Here is a 16,398-nt window from a genome sequence, read left to right on the forward strand (position 1 = left end):
CCCAACAGACCATGTCGAACATTAAAAAAAAGAAATTGTCCCTTCAGAAACCAATAATTCCAGTAGTGTCAATCTTATGCCCCCCCCCCCCCCCCACTGTGCTCTGTGTTTCTCTCTTTCAATCCCTGCATAACTACTGTGTCCTCTAGTGATGTAAGGTTTTGTAGGAGGAACCACTGAATGCAGCAGGAGACAAGGAATCTGATACCCCCAGAAGTGTTGGTTTTTGAATAGAAGATGTATTTTTAATAGAACAGTGATATACCTTTTCCTAATTATAAGTCTTTGAATATTTACAATGTTCACACCTATTCTCAGAAAACAGCGACAGCTCGGGGATCCACCATTGGTATCTTCTCTGTATCAGAAGAGGATCATATCGGTTGGCTAAGGAGATTGCTGTCATCAGACACCTTTGGACAAAGAGAAGTCACCTATAATAAAATGCCATCATATGATAACTTGGGACTTGAAGAAAGAAAACTTCCATGTGCAATAGCAATCCTATATCACACTATGAAGACTGGACCAGCTATCACTCCACAGACGGAGTTTTTGTATCACAAAGTAACAGATCAGCTGGTACAAAATCTAGGTAAGAGTCTTCCTAACTGAAAGATTTTATTCACATTCTTAAATGTATCAAAAGTTCTAAAGGCAGATGGTTTTCTTATCTTTATGTATTCTATGCATTGATGGAGAAGTACAGCCAAAGCTCGTTTGTCTGTACTTCCGTGGATCACAGGTGTGCAGTTCGTTCTGCATGACTTTGACCCGTATTCAGCAGACAATGCGCTGAAGCCCGCTGTTGTCACAGGCTCAGGCAAGATCGCAACAATGAAGTTGGATTCCATCCACATGCCTGGACCACCACACGGCTCAGCCTCTCATCGAGCTGCTAAGAGCCTCTCCTGTCCCCTCCACAGTCCAGTGAGTGAGGAGGGGGCAGAGCAGAGAGCGGTGACTGACAGTCACCAGCTCTCTGCTCAGGGAGCCCTGAGAACTGAGCGATCAGCAGTGTTAGATTGCTTGGTTTTCATCCTTAGAGCCGGCAGGGGACAGTGCTGCATCCACCGCGTTTAGTATGATTCTGCAAAAAAAAAAAAACATATATATATATATATATATATATATATATATATATATATATATAGTAAACCCCCGTTATATCACAGTTCAGTTTTTGCGGTCCCAGTATATTGCATTATTTTTCTGTAAGACCTATTAATATTATTTTACTAATTAAATCATTGTTAATGAAATATTTTTGTGTTTCCCATTGCTCTTGCTCTGTCTCTCAGTATCTTTTATGTGTTTAAATGTCTTTCTATTGTTTTAAAAGTGTGTTTAAAGACCTTTTAATGCTTTTAAGGGCCCATTCAGACTAGCGCGACACGACTTGGTGGGGGGACCTGTGAAGTCTTGGTGGGGCGAACCTCGGCGCGACTTGCACGGACTTCATATAATGGAAGTCAATGCAAGTCACCTCCAGGTCGCCCCAAAGTAGTACAGGACACTTTTTCTAAGTCGGAGCGACTTGTGTCGCTCCTATTAGAACGGGTCCTGTACTATTCAATGGTGAGCGACCGACCGCGACAAGTCGCCTGACAAGTCGCGCTAGTGTGAATGGACCCTAAAAGTACAGTGACAGTTAAAAAAAGATGCCTAGAGTGTATTTAAATAGGGGATTTCTATTTCGCGGATTTACACTTTTCGTGGGTGGGTCCAGAACGTAATCCTCGCGATAGAGGGGAGTTTACTGTATATATATACTGTATGTATATATATATATATATATATATATATATATATCTCTTCCAGTATCAGCTCTCCCCAGCCAACTTCTTACCTGGCTGTTCTTTCAATCCAGTGCTGTTCCCCCGAGAGCAGAATCCCTGCTCACTCTCTCACCTCACAGGCACAAATGCAACTACCAGAGTCATTGTCTCCTGTTGCTGTAAATCAAATCCTGTGAGGAGGGAGCGGGCGGTGGGGCCAAGCTGTACTGAGTGTGTCTATAGACGCACACAGCCTGGCTCAGAATCAAACCCACACGTCTGCTGCCATAGCAAATGCTTGTTATGAGGACAAACACAGAAGAGAAGGAGCCAAGAGCAATGGTGAGGGACCCCAGAGAAGGAGGTTCGGAACTGCTCTGTGCAAAACCATTACACAGAGCAGGTACATATAACATGTTTGTTATTTTAACCACTTGCGGACCGCCGCGCGACTATTTACTGCGGCAGTCAGCCGCTCCTGGGCAAACGGACGTAGGGCTACGTTGCTCGCCCAGGAGCCTGTAGGGGGCGAGCGCGCGCCGCCGGAGGCGCGCTCCCGCCCCCGCTCGTTCACAGGGATCCCCGCGTTTGTGACCGGCGTCTCCGATGTCCGCCAGCCACTCGCGATCTCCCGCAGGAGAGGGAGAAAGGCAGACGGCTGATATAAACACAGCCGCCTGTCATTCTCCCTGGTGTGAGTGCAGAGATCATACGATCCTGCTATGTAGGATCATATGTCTCTGTGGTTACATCACAAGCCACGCCCCCCCCACAGTTAGAATCACGCCCCTAGGCATACATTTAACCCACTGATCACCAATAAAGTTAACCCCTTCCCTGCCAGTGTCATTTTTACAGTAACAGTTCATATTTATAGCACTGATTACTGTAGTAATGTCACTGGTACTCCTAAAAGTCAGTCAAGGGTCCGATCTGTCCGCCGCAATGTCGCAGTCAGCCCAAAAAAAATTGCAGATCGCCACCTTTACTAGTTAAAAAATAAAACAATAAAAATGACATAAATCTTTCCCTTAGTTAGTAAACGCAATAACTTTTGCGCAAACCAATCAAAATACGCTTATTGCGATTTTTTTTTTTTTACCAAAAATATGTAGCAGAAAACAAATTGGCCTAAAATGGTAAAAAACATTGATTTTTACATTTTTTTTTGAGAATTTCATATAAAAAAATGTGAAAAATATTGTTATTTTTTCAAAATTGTCGCTCTTTTTTTGTTTTTAGCGCAAAAAGTAAAAATCGCACAGGTGATCAAATACCACCAAAAGAAAGCTCTGTTTGTGGGAAAAAAAGGACATCAATTTCATTTGGGTATGGCGTCGCACGACCGCGCAATTGTCCGTTAAAGTCACGCAGTGCCGAATCGCAAAATAGGGCCTGGTCTTTGAGCAGCCAAATACTCCGGGGCTTAAGTGGTTAATAAAAAAAGCTGAGCCTTTATAACAACTTTAAGATATATCTCCTGTATTTTATATATAGAGACCTTCTTCATCTTCTACATCAGTTTTAAACAGCAGATGGCAGGGCATAAATTGTTCCTATGGATGTTAGCAAATAGATGTCAGTAGATCTGGAGAGATCAAAGGTCCTTGTGGCCATGGTCTCTGGCACAGAAAATGATGGGAATTGGGAGATGATCTTTCTGCTACAATTCTCTACCGCCTATATTTTTGTTATTTTTCAGTTTAATTTTGCTTTCAAGCATCTTTAAATGGTTTTATAATTGGTGTACAGAATGGATGTAGCAATGTAGTCTCCTACTCATGTGATTTATGTTCTTAGCTGTTTTTTTTTTTAGAACGCTGGTGTAACGGAACCGCGACCCACACTGTGTTGTGCTCTTCCGTCAGTATATGGCTTCCTTCAGTCTTGAACATAGATATCAGATATCCTAGCCACCCCCATACAAAGTTAATAGACAACTTTGCTTGTACAAATTCTGGAACCTTCTCCTTTATTGAACAGTCTCACACCATTTATACACACATGATGACTCCCCCCTCCTAATCAAATTACCCCATCAAGTCACGTGCCTGATTACATTATCATATGCAGATGAATTTTTTATACAGAAATAGAATTAACCTGAACTAATTATCTAAAGAACAACCAATGCAACTCTACTTTTCTACCAGTAACTAATAGATGACAATGATTCAACCAACCTGAGTCAATTAACTAGCAGACTGCTGTCTGCCCCTGAATTACAGTATCATTAGTGTAAACACAGAACCTATTGTAGATAACAGGTGAGTAAATCAGCATATTCATTAATGTGTGGAAGACAGGTGGTTGAGCTGATGATCTTAGCATCTGCTATGAGTCTTACTATCTTGGGGAGACATGGACTTGAATCCAAAGTAACATTACTCCAAGGGCCCCACATATAGTGTCTGTCTTTCATCCCCAGTGATGGTGCATGCCGTCACATATCTCCCCCCCCCCCCCCCCCCAAATGTAGACTAACCAGGTACCAGACCTCCAATCGGTCTGTGCCTGAGTTAGTCAGGTAATAAGTCCCAAAGAGTCAATCCATCCGGGCAGCCTCCTTGACAAAGTTCCACATAGTTTGTAAGTTTTTCCCAGCAGGGCATATGGAGCTCTCATAGCCGACCAGTCTGTGGAAGTCTGGTTTGGGCAGGCCAGACTGGGCTTCTTGGTCAGCCTGTGTCCCTAATAGACAGAGGGTGACTTACACATAAGAGGGGCCTAGGGGGCTGAGAGAGGGATTTCCCAAACTCTCTAAGGTAAGCTGTGTTCCACGGGCCCCCGTACCAAAGCTGGGACTGATCATGTGACTAGCAGGAAGACCCTCCCACTAAGCACTCAGGAAGCAGGAAGTAGCTGCAGGTGGCGGGAAGTCTATGGAATTTACAGTGCATGTGAGTTCCAAAACAAATGGCAGCTGGTAGGTTAGCTGAGTGAGGTTTACTAACATATTTGTTTGCAACAATGCATGCAACTCTCCAGAGGAAGAATTTCTCAACAATCCTTTGATGAAATCTGCACCTTATTGATTATTGATCTCTTCCTTGTACACAGGGAAGAACAACGTGATTGTGCTAATTGATCATCTGCAAAGTTATACCGATAGAAAATTGGCGATGGGGATTCAGTCCAGGATGGAAAAGATGGTTGGTGATCTCCTCTACTTCTTTCAAGAAGAAAAACACAACCAAATGGTCCTGGTTCAAAGACTAAAGAGCCTAAAGCTGTTCCACCAACCTCCAGGTAATTTTTCACAGCTCTCTTTACCCATAGCTAGAGGAATAAGGTTCCATGCATACTAGCTTAAAAAAAAAAAAAAAAAAAAAAAAAACGTTCCTAGCAGCAGCTTTTGAGCATTTTTTTTTCTGCTTCTAGAAGCAGAGAGCATTATCTGCCCATTAACACTATTTTAGTCTAGTGGCGTTTTTTAAGCTTCAGCATTCAGGAGCAGAAAAAAAAAAACTTTTTTTTTTGGTTTTATTTTTTGCCAGCAGAAAAAAAATGCTGAAAGCTCCTAAACTCTCCTAACACCTGCTAAGTGATGGTGTCCAGCATTATTTTGTTCTTATCTGCATCCTTAACAATGGATAAATCCCTGCTGACAGCTGAATGTCAACAAATGAATGTCAGCAAAATAAAACTTGAGAAAAAAACAGCATGGGGGTTCCCCAAAATCTTTCTAGGCCCTTCTGGTCTAGTATTGATTGTAAAAGGGGAACCTCATACCAAATTATTAAAAAAAAAATGGTGTGGGGTCCCCCCAAAATCTATTCCAGACCCTTATCCAAGCATGCAGCTCGGCAGGAAAGTACCACCTCATCCTGAACCATACAAAGCCAGATTTATTAACAGGGGGATACTTTGGGGCAGCCTCCCCCCCCCTCCAAAGCATCTGATCTCGGGTCTGCGGGCTGAAGGCTTATAAGAATCTGGAAGCCCCCTTTAACCACTTGCCGACCGCCGCACGACTATCTACGGCGGCGGTCAGCCCCTCACAGGGGCTACGTCACTAGCTTGTGAGGGTCTAGGGAGCGAGCGCGCGCCGCCGGAGGCGCGCTCCCGCGTGGTCACGGACCCCCCCGCGCGTGTGACCGGCGGACCCGATGTCCGCCGGCCACTCTGCGATCGTCGGAGGAGAGGGAGAAAGTCAGGCAGCTTGTGTAAACAAGCTGCCTGTCATTCTCCCCTCTGTATGAGAGATATGTATTGTATTGTATGTATTGATCACTCTGCATACAGCTGAAGCCACAGCCAATCACAGTTAGAATCACGCCCCTAGGGACACACACAGCCCCTCCCTCTCAAATAAAGTTAACCCCTTCGCTACCAGTGTATTTTTACAGTAACAGTGCATATATATAGCACTGATTACTGTAGAAATGTCACTGGTAACCCCAAAAGTGTAAAAAATGTCAGTCAAGGGTCCGATCTGTCTGCCGCAATGTCGCAGTACCGCAAAAAAAATTGCAGATCGCCGCCATTACGCGTTAAAAAAAAAACAACAAAAATGACAAAAATCTTTCCCTTAGTTAGTAAACGCAATAACTTTTGCGCAAACCAATCAAAATACGCTTTTTGCGATTTTTTTTTTACCAAACATAGGTAGCATAAAACAAATTGGCCGAAAATGTTAAAAAATTTTGATTTTTACATTTTTTTGGGGGGGAATTTCATATAAAAAAAAGGGAAAAATATTGCTATTTTTGCAAAATTGACGCTCTTTTTTTGTCTATAGCGCGTGATCAAAAAATCGCACAGGTGATCAAATACCGCCAAAAGAAAGCTCTGTTTGTGGGGAAAAAAGGACGCCAAATTTGTTTAGGTACAGCATCGCACGACCGCGCAATTGTCCGTTAAAGTCACGCAGTGCCGAATCGCAAAATACCCCCTGGTCAGGAAGGGGGTAAAATCTTCCGGGGCTTAAGTGGTTAACAAGAGGCCCTCCAGATCCCGTCTCCCCCATGTGAATGAGTAGGCCTACTCGTTCACCAAAAAAGTGGTAAAAGTGAGTAAAAATGAAGAGCCAGCTTTTGACAAGCCCTTTATTAATTAAATAAAAAAAAATGGTCCCATGATGTAGTTCCAATGTCAATCATGATGAATGATGGTCGCTGAACCTGAAATAAAAAAAGAGGTCCCCAAAATCCATTACCAGTCCTGGTATGGATTTTAGGCCTGGTTCCCCTGCACTGATATGGATTTTGGGGGGAGGGAACACCTACACTAAATTTTTTTTTTATGCCGGCATTCTTTTGTTTATATGTAGCTGTCAGTGGGGAATCCCACTGACAGCTGATGAGTCATCGGTTGTTAAAGAATAAGTCCAGGCAAAACCTAACTAACGCTAAACCTGCTCTGTGCCACATTCTAAACCTAATCTATCTAACCCTGTAAAGCAAAAATCTCTTTACTTATCTATTCTGCACCTGATCTGGTCCGATCTCCAGCGGTGAAAACTGTGTGCAGGAGAGGACCGACAACGGCTGTGAAATGAATGGAAGGTGACGTCACCCATAGACTTACTATGGGGCTTCCATTGTCAAGAGCCTCTCTTGCACCCGCCTCCACACTTAAGCCGCCACTGACAGCACAGCGTGGGACCGGACCGGACCTTAACAACAAGCTCCACACTGCTAAACGCCGGCAAAACGCCAGAACAAAAACACCAGCTAATATTAGGTGTTTTTTTTATATTGAGTTTTTTCCATCCTTTTTTCCAGCTCCTAGTGTGCATAGAGCCTAAGCCTCTTCATTTTATCAGTCTGGAATTTAGAGGAAAAAATTGACTATTGCATTCTGGGAAATAATGTCAGCAGAGAGGACAACAGGAAGATCACCCAATCTCTGATGTCCGAAACAATTTATTTTACCCTTGATAGTTTCAGTTTCTTTCATTTAGAAGTTGATGTGGAAATTTGGATAATTATTGTATTGTAATTTCTATATTTTCTAGATTATAGTCCACATGCAGACCTTGTTCAGCCAGAATCTGGAACATTAAATGTGAGTAAATGAACAGAAATGCCACAGTGTACTAAAACTGTAAGTTGTACATTTTGGGGTTTTGTATCTGATTTCTTTATTTATTATGGTCAGGACAAAAAGGAGAATCCTGTGCCATGAATGGGGCTATATTCATATTCTATGCTCATTCTTAGCAACACCATGAATATTAGATCACAATAAGTGGTGACTCTAGGAACAATATATAGGGGGGCACATAAGATACCACAGTTAAAACGGGGGGAGGGGGCACTCATAATTTTCGCCACAATATCATACCACTGAAAAAAATTAAATAAGTATATATAAATAAGGTTACAAAATACGAGAGTAATGCTTATGCAATGTTACCTTTTTATTTTACTAATCTAACACTTAAAAGACAAAAGCTTTTAAGAGTTTTCCTTTCTTCCACAGGTATTGCTTCAGATCTGAAAAAGAGGAAAACTCTTAAAAGCTTTTCTTTATAGTTTAAAGCAATTTCAAAAAACATTTTTACCCAGTAATGGTGTGTTTAGGCAGTAATAGCTCCTAGTATTGGTGCCCATTCATGGAGTAATAACCCCTTGTATGGGTGCGAGTTTACGCAGTATTAGCCCTTAGTATTGGTGCCAGTTTATGCAGTAATCGCTCTTAGTATTGGTGCCAGTTTACGCAGTAAGAGCCCCTAGTATTGGTGCCAGTTTATGAAGTAATTGCACCTGGTATGGGTGCCAGTTTAGGTAGTAATACCCCTAGTATTGGTGCCATTTTACGCAGTAATAGCTCCTAGTATTGGTGCCAGTTTATGCAGTAATAGCCTCTAGTATTGGTGCCAGTTTACGCAGTAATAGCCTCTAGTATTGGTGCCAGTTTATGCAGTAATAGCTCCTAGTATTGGTGCCAGTTTATGCAGTAATAGCCTCTAGTATTGGTGCCAGTTTACGCAGTAATAGCCTCTAGTATTGGTGCCAGTTTACGCAGTAATAGGCCCTAGTGTTGGTGCCAGTTTATGTAGTAATAGCCCCTAGTATTGGTTTGAGTTTACGCAGTAATAAAGCCTAGTATAGGTGCCAGTTTACGCAGTAATAAAGCCTAACATTGATGCCATGCTATCAGCATGGAGGAGGTAGGGAAGAATAGTGAGACCTGCCAACGACAATGATGAAAGTGTTAAGGCCAGCCGCGACAGTGGCAATCAATTCATGGGAGATCTTTATATTTTCCCTGTGGGTCTCCTTATGCGCTACAGTATAGCACAACTCTCCATCTGGGACTCCTTCCCTCAGCCACACACCATGTCTAAACGAAGGGGGAAGGCTGCTACAGTGCACCTCTCCATACGGGACTCGTGCCGCTACAGCAGGCGTGCCCAACCTTTTGAGGAGCGAGGGCCACTTAAGGGACTCAGTAACCAGCCATTGGCTGCAATGAGCGTAGCAGGCAGATGACAGCATACTGTATGCGGTGCAGACACGGACACAACCCGCTCAACTCTATGGGCCCTCCAATCCAATCCGCCCAGACAGAAGAGGATAGATCCATTTCTTTTTTTTAAGTGGATCGGATTGGAGATAGGTGGATGTAAAAGGACACAAGTCCTTTTCCATATGCCGCTTTAAAGAGGTGAATAGAGGGTCTGATTGGGTCCACCTGAAAAACAGACAGGTGGACCCGATTGGACCGATCGTGTAAAAGGGGCCTAAGGCTGCTTTCACATGGATGCACTGCGGTTTACCTGCACCTCAACTGACCTCAATCTTCACTTCTTCCTCAGGATTCCTGCAGGTATCGCTGGCTGCTGCTGTCCCCCAGGTGGGTATGGCTGGTGGGTAATGCTGGCTGGTACTGCTGGCGGGTACTGCTGGCTGGTACTGCGGGCAGATACTGCTGGTGGGTACTGCTGGTGGGTACTGCTGGCGGGTACTGCTGATACTGCTTGCTGGTACTGCTGGTGGGTACTGCTGGTGGGTACTGCTGATACTGCTTGCTGGTACTGCTGGCGGGTACTGCTGGCTAGTACTGCTATCTGGTACTGCTGGTGGGGACTGCTGGCAGGTACTGCTGGTTGGTGGGTACTGCTGGTGGGTACTGCTGGCTGGTACTGCTGGTTGGTGGGTACTGCTGGTGGGTACTGCTGGCTGGTACTGCTGATTGGGACAGCTGGTTCCTCTGACGCCCACCAACAGAGCATGATGCTGGAGGAAGCATGCGGCTGCAGCAGAGAGCAGAGCTCTCCTGTATCTTTCCTTTCACATGAGGAGTACATTTGGTATCACTCTGCCTGTGACAGGAGCCTGAACTATACAGGAAGCATAGGCTCCGCTTCCTCTAGTGCAGGCTCAGTTCTTTATAGTAATGCGAGATCCCGCAATCTAGGTTTACTGACCGCCTTTCAAGAGCAGGAGGTGGGATCCTGTTGGGGGGGCACATGGGGGGGGCACAACATAATGTTGGGGGGGAATGGCTCCCTCTGCCCCCCCCCCCCCAGTGACACCACTGATCACAATCCGATTGGGGGGAAGAGATGTATGTGTTCTGCAGTACTCATGTGTAATTCATCTTTCCCTCTTTCCTCTGTAGGTCTGTAAGTTCTGCAGTTTAAAGCGCACTTGTCAACCAGCGAGGTATTGGTATGTTGCTGGACTTCAAGTGGTTATGTTGGGATGATGCTTGTAGCTGCACGCATCATCCCAGTACCAATTTTTAAAGCCAGTGGTTGGTCTTTTTTTTTTAAAGAAGAAGTAAACCGTTGTTTTTTTTTTTCTGACCTGCAAAGTAAAGGCATCGCATACTAGCACATTATGTGAAACTTACCTGCAAACGTAGCCCCCCATCGATGCGTCGTCGCTGCTGGAGGCCACATCCATCTACGCCCGTCTTCCTTCTGGGTCCGCAGGCTCCAACTGTGTAAGTGGCCGGAGCCGTGTGATGTCACTCCCGCACATGTGCACAGGACTCTGAAGGAACAGAACAGGCGGCCCTTCCTTCGAAGCGCATGTGCTGATGATGTCATTGGCGGAATATACAGTAAATATGTCGTACGTTAACGGTATACGTTTAGGAGATATTTACAGTACCTATAGGTGAGAGTTATTATAGGCTTACCTATAGGTACAAAGGATCAATGAGAGTTCACAACCACTTTAAAAGCAATCCTAGTGGCCTTCTGCAGCTTCATCGGGCTTTCCCATCCCACCGGAACATCCAATCGACCAAACCAAAGCAGGGAGTAAAAACCGAAACATTGCTTAGTAAAAACAGTTCACTGTACACACATTACACATTGTTAGGCACACATTTAACCCTTAGATCGCCCCTAGATGTTAACCCCTTCCCAGCCAGTGTCATTAGTATAGTGACAGTGTAAAGCACAGATGTCAAACACAAGGCCACGGACCGAATGCGCCCCCCAGGCCATTTCATGTGGCCCTCACACCTCTCCTGCAGCTGTGGCACCCCCCTTGTCTCTGTAGTTGGCAGCAGAGAGGAAAGAACTCCTTTTACCAGATTCTTCTCTGTAGAGCTGCAGAAAGGCTCGTCTTTGCCCCCCCCCCCCCCTTCTCAGCAGTCTGCAGCAGAGAGGAGGGCTTAACTCCTCTTTGTGCAGCTGCAACACCACCTTGCCTCTGCCTCCCCTGGTTTCAGCATTCAGCATTATTATTATTATTTTTTTTTTTAATTGTCAGTCTTTTTTCATTTATATCACAAAAAAATAAAAAACCCAGAGGTGAACAAATACCACTAAAAAAATCGCAAAAAATAGCCTAGTCATGAAGGGGGTAAAATATTCCTGATCTTAAAGTGGATTTAAACCCTCTCCTATACCCAGTGAAGTAAACAGCCTCAGATGATACACAGAGATTATACTAATCTCCCTACATAAGTTTTACCTGTATATCTGCTGTCTTCAGCTTTATATATTCTTTAGAAAGTGCACAACGTGTTAGAGATTTTCTCTTCCTGTTCAGCCCTGGGAGTGGAGTCTTGGCATACACTGTGTGACAATTACATAGTTACATAGTTACATAGTAGGTGAGGTTGAATAAAGACAATAGTCCATCCAGTTCAACCTGTGTAGGTGTGTGTAATCATCTCTCATACCCCTGAATGTTCTGATCCTTGAGATGTATGTCTAAGAGTCTTTTGAAAGTCTCCATACTACCCGCAGAAACCACCTCTTGTGGTAGAGAATTCCACAATCTTGTAGCCCTAACAGTAAAGAACCCCCCTCGTTGCCTGAGGTTAAAACGCTTCTCCTCTAATCGCATTGTATGTCCTTGCGTCCTCATGCAATCCTTGCGACTGAATAGCTTTTTTTCTATGCTGAGATCACCATTGAGATATTTATAAATTGCTATCATGTCCCCTCTCAGGCGTCTCTTCTCCAGGGAGAATAAATCAAGCGATTGCAGACGCTCTTCATAATTAAGGTCCTCCAATCCCCTAATCAGTTTAGTTGCCCTTCTCTGGACTCTCTCCAGCTCCAACACATCCCTCCTGAGGACTGGCGACCAGAACTGGACAGAATACTCCAGATGCGGTCGGACCAGAGTCATATAAAGTGGAAGGATTATAGTCTTATCTCTGGAATACATCCCTTTCTTTATGCATGCTAATATTCTGCCGGCTTTGGCAGCTGCCCCTTGACATTGCATGCTATTGCTTAGTCTATCCTCTACCAAGACTCCCAGATCTTTCTCCATTTTTGATTCCCCCAAAGGTTCCCCCCCTAAAGTGTATTGTGCTTTTATGTTTTTAGTCCCCAAGTGCAAAACCTTACACTTCTCCACATTAAACCTCATTTGCCAAGTCGTTGCCCACTCTGTTATTTTGTTCAGGTCATTCTGTAGGATATCTGCTTCATGCTGTACAGTTATTGCCCTGCCTAATTTTGTGTCATCTGCAAAAACTGATAACGAACTACTGATCCCATCCTCAATGCTGTTTATGAATAAATTGAACAAGGCTGGTCCCAGGACTGAGCTTGGGGGACCCCACTTACCATCCCAGTTGATTGGAGGAAAGGCACATACCCCCTCTCCACATAGGCAGAGGAAGGAAGGAATGTGCTGTGACAAGACCAGCTGTCTGCTAATCTATTTATAGCACCCACCACGACACAAATTTCAGCCTGCTTTTATCTCAGTTGATAGAGAACTTGTCAGAATTTTTCATGCTGATAACAGAGGAATGGAGCAGGAGAAAGTCATGGGACTCAGGGCTTTTTGAGAGAGATAAAACATTGCAGATAGATGTGCTTAGGTAAAAGTAAATTAATCGGGTTTACATCCACTTTAAGTGGTTACGTAATAGCAAAGTTATTGCTAAATAAAGAGGTCCAAACAGAAATGTAAATACTGCTCTGAGCCATAGGGGGTGCACAAGGATGAGAGGGGAAGTGGTACTGTAATGGCATATACAGTATTTCACAAAAGTAAGTATAACACTCACATTTTTGTAAATATTTTATTCTATCTTTTTATGTGACAACACTGAAGAAATGACACTTTGCTACAATGTAAAGTAGTGAGTGTACAGCTTGTATAACAGTGTAAATTTGCTGTCCCCTCAAAATAACTCAACACACAGCCATTCATGTCTAAACCACTGGCAACAAAAGTGAGTACACCCCTAAATTAAAATGTCCAAATTGGGCCCAAAATGTCAATAGTTTGTGTGGCCACCATTATTTTCCAGCACTGCCTTAACCCTCTTGGGCATGGAGTTCACCAGAGCTTCACAGGTTGCCACTGGAGTCCTCTTCCACTCCTCCATGACGACATTGCGGAGCTGGTGGATGTTAGAGACCTTGCGCTCATCCACCTTCCATTTGAGGATGCCCCACAGATGCTCAGTAGAATAATCAATTAAACACAGCGCTTGCATACATGAATAAAAAATATATATATAAATAAGTATAAGTGATCATGTGCCTCTAATGAATAACAAAAATTAAAAATAGAAAATGGTATAAGTGTCCAAATGAATTTAAATATGGTATCCAAAGCAGTGTCCTTTAGGTAGAAAAACAAAAAGTGATAAAGTGCTCCAGTGCAGATGGTAAAACACTCGTGCTCCAAGTGGTGGTGACCCCTCCAGGAACCCTACTCACCAGAACATGTGGACCCTCGGTAGGGTCAAAAGAGCCTGTGATCAAGTGAATATAGGCAGCACCAGAACTTCTCCTTAATGCCAATGGCTGTATGGACAATCTTGTTAGATGGTAATCTGGATGGCTCCAAAATGGTAATTGCCAAGAAAAAAGGGGGACCAGGGATAGTGAAGCCTGTTTCATATATTTTATTGATAAATAGAAGCCAAAAACATACTTGCAGTGTATTAATAATAAAAAGCAGAAGATGTTCTCTTATACAAGCTGTACACTCACTACTTTACATTGTAGCAAAGTGTCATTTCTTCAGTGTTGTCACATGAAAAGATAGAATAAAATATTTACAAAGATGTGAGGGGTGTACTCACTTTTGGGAGATACTGTATATAATTGATGAAGTGTACATTGGCCTCTCTCATATTCCGCTCTTTGGCTCCAATTTATATTTTCTTCTTCTCAGATAATATCAGCTCCAGCTAGTTCTGTCATTGGTGTCTTCTCCCATTCAGAAAAGTCCAAGAGTATCTGGTTGTACAAACTGCTGTCATCTGAAGAATATGGAAACCACCAAGTCAAATTCCAGCAGATTTCTCCTGCCCATGTGAAGGGATTTCAATCAATGGTATCACGTTGTAAATTTGGGATCTTGTATCACTGCATGAATCGGGGGTACCAACCTCTCACCGATCTGGAGAATTCTCTGTATGATGACGAGCTGAACTACTTGTCAACTAAACTTGGTAAGATTCTAGGTTAGGATGTACTTACCCTATGGTTCAATTATACTTACTTTATTTTCTTAGTAAGGAATAAAGAGTTTACCTCTAAGGTAAGCCGGCTTCCAGTGTATTTGTTGCTATATATCCTGTATGGTTCCTATTTGGGTCATAATTTAGAGTTGGAGACTGCAGTGTGCAGAGGGGCCTTAGCATGGCTTTACATATTTATGAGATTAGGGATGAGCTCAAGGTTGGGATCGAACTTTGGCTATTTGAGCATTCAGACGAATGGCTAAACATTGACCTGTTTGGCAGGAGCTGAACATAATGTATAATACTGGTATTACGTCCGCTACTGTATTGTACTGTACATGATAGCTTTCCGCTGTCAATGGTTGTTATGGATGCCGGCACTGCCATTATCATCTCTAGCCCATTCACATACTGGGAATCCCATGTAGGAAAATAACTGGAGATTGTTTTTTTTTTTTTGTTTTTTTTAACTGTCATATATGTTGGGGGACCTTTTGAGGGTCCTGTGCCCCTCTTTTCTTTTTTCAAAGAAGCCAACAGGGAAATGTACTTTGCAGTTTTTTTTTTTCCTTTGTAAATGTCATTGGATAAAAAAAATATCACTTCTCCTGGCCAAATGGGTGTATTTATTTATTTTTTAAATTTATTTTTGCATTGGTACATATTCCCCAGTGCAGTGTGCTCCTCCCCCACCCAAACTATTTTTTGACATCTCTTTGCCAATTTGACCAGAAAACGGCATTTTTGATTTGACAGATTGGATTCCAATTGATTTCAATGCAGTTCTGGTTTGGAATCTGAACTTCTTTTAATTTCTCCAAACCATGTTTGAACCAAACTCAGGGAAGCTCGGCTCATCCTGACTAGGCAACAAAAAAACCTGTTTTCTCAGCTAAATTGTTAGAAGCATTTAATTAGGTTTTCTGTGCTAAGTAGCTGGATCGAGTGTTTTTTATTATAATTCATTATAATTATATTTATTTAGAATTTTATTAAGCCCCTTTAATTCTTTACAGACAAAATTACCACTTGCCGATATACTGCAGCAGGCTGAAATCTTTCCCCTAGTTTGTGGAGATGATAACTTTTGAGCAAACCAATCAAAATACATTTATTGGGATTTTTTTTTTTTTACCAAAAATATGTAGCAGAATACAAACTGGCCTAAAATAATGAAAAAATAATAATTTTTATTTATTTATTTATTTATTTATTTATTTGGGAATGTTATATAGCAGAAAGTGAAAAATATTGTTTTTTTTTTCAGAATTGTCGCTCTTTTTTTGTTTATAGTGCAAAAATAAAAATCACACAGGTGATCAAATACCACCAAAAGAAAGCTCTGTTTGTGGGGAAAAAAGGATATAAATTTTACTTGGGTACAGTGTCGCAAAATCGCGCAATTGTCCATTAAAGTAACGCAGTGCTGAATCGCAAAAAATGGCCTAGTCATTAAGGGTGGTTAATTGAACTTTTGATTGTTACAGGTAAAAGAAGAGTGATAGTGGTGATGGATGAAGTGGGTAACAGTGAGGAGGAGGCAAAATCCTGGACTCTGGAGAAACAGCCCAGTCTGGGGAGGTTGGCCAGAGACATTCTACTCTTCAGTAAATTAGAAAAAGCACATCAAGAGAATCCCAACAGAAGTATGCATGGAGATAGGAATCTGAGCACATTGTATGAGAAACTCAACACAATTAAGGAAATTCTAAAGGAAGCAATGACTTCTGCTTCATTTTCCAGTTGAAAAGAAGATTTGGTATAA

At 42.7% G+C, this 16,398-nt stretch overlaps 1 pseudogene across 1 annotated transcript in view; it reads left to right on the forward strand.

The window, feature by feature from the left end:
- The window catches only part of LOC309557631, a 28,740-nt pseudogene extending 12,342 nt beyond the window's left edge, over positions 1-16,398 (forward strand). The window contains exons 5-9 of the transcript in view: positions 319-595; positions 4,839-5,027; positions 7,738-7,787; positions 14,342-14,621; positions 16,121-16,398. The product of the transcript in view is annotated as an uncharacterized misc_RNA (transcript). The remainder of the gene's footprint in view (positions 1-318; positions 596-4,838; positions 5,028-7,737; positions 7,788-14,341; positions 14,622-16,120) is intronic.

Source organism: Pelophylax lessonae, assembly GCF_965119305.1.
Source record: "Pelophylax lessonae genome assembly, chromosome: 6".
Taxonomy (NCBI): Eukaryota; Metazoa; Chordata; class Amphibia; order Anura; family Ranidae; genus Pelophylax; species Pelophylax lessonae.